The 3963-nt window shown below is 30.9% G+C and overlaps 1 non-coding gene across 1 annotated transcript; it reads right to left on the minus strand.

The window, feature by feature from the left end:
- Positions 1-2944: 2944 nt before the first annotated feature.
- Positions 2945-3052, minus strand: LOC132009398 (U6 spliceosomal RNA). Its single transcript, XR_009401896.1, has one exon. It is a non-coding gene; the product is annotated as a U6 spliceosomal RNA (small nuclear RNA).
- Between the last annotated feature and the right edge of the window lie 911 nt (positions 3053-3963).

Below are 3963 nucleotides of genomic sequence, written 5' to 3' on the forward strand. Positions count from 1 at the left end.
CTAAATTACCACTAAACATATAAAAAGTTCCTCATATTCATTTGTCTTCCAAGGCTTTCTGATGAAAAGCATAATATGATATCACTCTATATTAGAGGATAGTTAAATGGAAAAACAAAACCCAAACTGAATATAACAAGTTTGATGAGGCTGTAAAACCAATTCACAGTCATAGCTCCTAGATGATATATAAATTTTGTCAATCATTTTTGAAAACTGACAGTTTTCTACTGCACTGAACAAATGTATAACTTTGACCTATCAGTTCCATGTCCAGATATATACTCAAAAATTATGTGTATATATGTTCACAAAAAGATAAGAATATAAATATACTAGCAAAAGTATTTAAAATAACCCAAATTATCAGCAATGAGATCCACATTAGCTGCTGAACGGGTAAATACACTTTGTTATATAAATAAAATAGAATGCTACACAGACATAAAAATGAATCAACTACAACCAAACACAAAAACATGATGAGTTTCACAAACCAAATATTGAGGCAAAGAAGCCAAACACAAAAGACCATATACTTCATGATATTATTTATAAAATTTAAAGACAGTTAAATTATTTTATAGTATTATAAACTAGGAGATTGGATCAGTTAAGAAGTGGAGTGAGTTTTTTAAGAGTTGAGTGAGTATTATAAGAAATGCATCTGAGGAGCTGGTATTGTTTCATATTTTGAATTTGGAATTTTTACTTTATGAAAATTTGGTACATTTATTTAATAAAATGGCATCCATGGAACACTATGCATGAATAGTAGCTATAATAATATGAATAATTTCACAATACATTCAGGATTTTGCCCCTGAGTTGTATATGACAACAGTCTTGTTAAATATTTTAAATATTTTTCCTGTGACTATTAGTTATGTTATATTCCAGTTTGAATTTTAAACAAAAGATTTATAAAAACATAAGATTATGTATTATCCATATATGTTTCCTCACAAATCACCCACGAATTTTTAAATATATATCCATCTTTTATAAAATATTAGATTGTTAAAAGAAAAATTATCTGGGGATATATCTTTAATGAAATTTTTTTTTCTTATTTGCATCTGTTTTACCCTTTGCCTTTCCATTAATTCACATATTTTGTAGACTTTTTATTTGCCCATTTTAAATTTATGTGTTGGCATAAAAACCTGGTTTTTTTGAAACATACTGGTTTTTTTGAAACATACTGGTTTTTTCATACATACTAAATACTGATAACCATATTATTAAACATCTTAAGAATTCTTCTTACAACATCCAAAAATAGTAACTGATAAGAGACTGTATATAATCACAATGAGAATTAATTTGATAAACTTCATAAAAGGAATTAGAATGTATATATGTAGTTTGATTTAAATTACTTATAAGGTAACACTAATGGGATAAATGTTATAGTAGTAATAATGAGTCTTCTTTTTCCTCCATTTAATTAAATCTGAGTGGGGGCACCTGGGTGGTTCAGTTGATTAAGTGGTTGCCTTTGGTTCAGGTCATTATCCCAGGGTTCTAGGATAAAGCCCCACATTGGGCTTCCAGCTCAGTGGAGAGTCTGCTTCTTTCTCCCTCTGCCATAATACTCTGCCTGCTTGTGCTTTCTATCTCTCTGTCAAATAAATAAATAAAATCTTTAAAAAAAACTAAATCTGAGTAGACTTTTTATAATTAAAAAAATAAAGGAAACCTAGGGGAGGCTTACTCTTTTTCACTTAGTTATAAATTATAGTTGCATGGTAATCTCATTAACCTCAAAGCGACCACCTAGAGATAAAAATTATATAATCATGGGGCATCTGGGTGGTTTAGTTGCTTAAGCAACCATCTCTTGATTTCAGCTCAGGTCATGATTGCAGGGTCAGGAGATGGAGCTTCACATCAGGCTCCACACTCAGTGCAGAGTCTGCTGGAGATTCTCTCTCTCTCTCCTTCTGCCTTTTCCCCCATTCATATGTGGGCTCTCTCTCTCAAATAAAAAAATAAAAAAATACTATCTTAAAAAAAAAAAAAAGAAGTAGACAACCACCAATTGGTGTTATATTTCCACCTCACTTATCATTTTGATTTAATCATAATATATCAAAAATAAATTATGGAAAATAAGTCATACCAGTTATATGGAAAGAAAATATCTGTATTATCTTATAAAAGACATATTATGTCCATACTATACCATGGCATTTATTGGTGTCATTTTCATGGTGGACATTGTCATGACATGGTATGGAACATAGGATTTTCTCAGAGTATTTTATTTTGCTTTCAATGAGATATATGATTTTTATGTATGCTATGATAAGCTGGCTGTAATAATTAGCCCTAATTACAGATCAACTTGGGCAAATTCCATCACCGGTAATTTAGATAGAGCAAATAGGAAGAAATCGTTAAGTTTATTAGCACCAAGATCATTTCCAGGGTACACGAAATGAATAGGAACATACTTAGAAGAAATCGTGTCAGTTTATCATTTTTAATTATTTTTTATTCTCGAATGCTTTCTGCTAGGCAAAACAAGACTTTATTGAAACTCCATTGTAAAATTTGAGGTTCTTATTTTCAATATTGTATTTAGATAATAAAAGCTACATTGTAACTTTTTTCATGATTTTGTCATTACAACTGTAAAGTTACATTTTAACATTTCTTTTAATGTTTACTCTTTGCACCTTAATATCAATATTGACATTAATTTTGGATTTCTCTTTTTCTTGTAAAGAATGTATGTGTTATATATTAACTCTAGGCAATGTTTTATAATATTGTCAAAGTATGCAACGTTGATACACAATTGCTCCAGTCACAGGCACAGTCTAAATTCTGGGGCAATTCCAAAAAAGTAGGAAAAGTGCATTTCTTATTTGGTCCTGCAGAAACTGCCTTGTGTGATCTGTTTATGTCTAGAAAGTTTCTATTATTAAGGCAATTAAAAAGCATGTGGAGCATTTCACAAATTGTGTGTCATCCTTGTGCAGGGTCCATACTAGTATTCTCTGTATTGTTCCAATTTTAGTATATGTGCTACCAAAGTGAGTACTATTTTGGCAACTTTTTGTAAAGAAGATAAAAACAATAGCAAAATTTTCATTATTGCTCACTCAAGGATCACATAAGAATTTTTGCCTGATTTGAGCTCCCTATATAATGTGAACACCAACTTTATTTACCTTGGCTAAGTGACTAAAACTGAGGATATTAGAGTGTCCTATATTTCAAATGCAGATGTCTAAACTTGAACCTCCTCTTAAGCAAGCAATCATTTATCAGTTATATGTTGCAAAAATGTGAACATATTCTAGGATTTATTCAAATTTTAAAATCAGATACATTGGTGACAGAGTAGAAGGGTGAAAATGCATATTCTGAAAGGTTTGGGGATAATATTGAGACAGCATTTACAGCAAATATAAAATGCATTTAAAATTGCATTTTTTGGGGTGCTTGGGTGGCTCAGTAGTTAAGCATCTGTCTTCAGCTTAGGTCATGATTCCAAGATCCTGGGATCAAGCCCCACATCAGGCTCCCTGCTCCATGGGAAGCCTGCTTCTCCCGCTCCCACTTCCCGTTTGTGTTTCCTCTCTTGCTCTATCTCTGTCAAATAAATAAATAAAATCTTAAAAATAAATAAATAAAATAAAATTACATTCTTTTTAAAAATCAAGAGTCTTATCTCCTGCCTCATATTATGTATGTATTAATAATTGTATTAAGTAATGAAAACACCCCAAAAAACTTTTCCCCTAAAAAAACCTAACAACCTATTCCAAAAAAGGATATATAGTAAGGACATTTGGCTTTGCCAGCCACATGATTTCTCATAACTAGAGGGAGAAATATCCAGTTGATATGTTAACAGATGAGCATGGTTTTATTTCAGTAAAAATTTCTTTACAAAGTAATAGGTCATAGTCAGATCTGTTCTTATATTCCACATCCAAGCTTTCTTTT

The sequence above is a fragment of the Mustela nigripes genome, chromosome 1 (assembly GCF_022355385.1).
Source record: "Mustela nigripes isolate SB6536 chromosome 1, MUSNIG.SB6536, whole genome shotgun sequence".
Lineage (NCBI taxonomy): Eukaryota > Metazoa > Chordata > Mammalia > Carnivora > Mustelidae > Mustela > Mustela nigripes.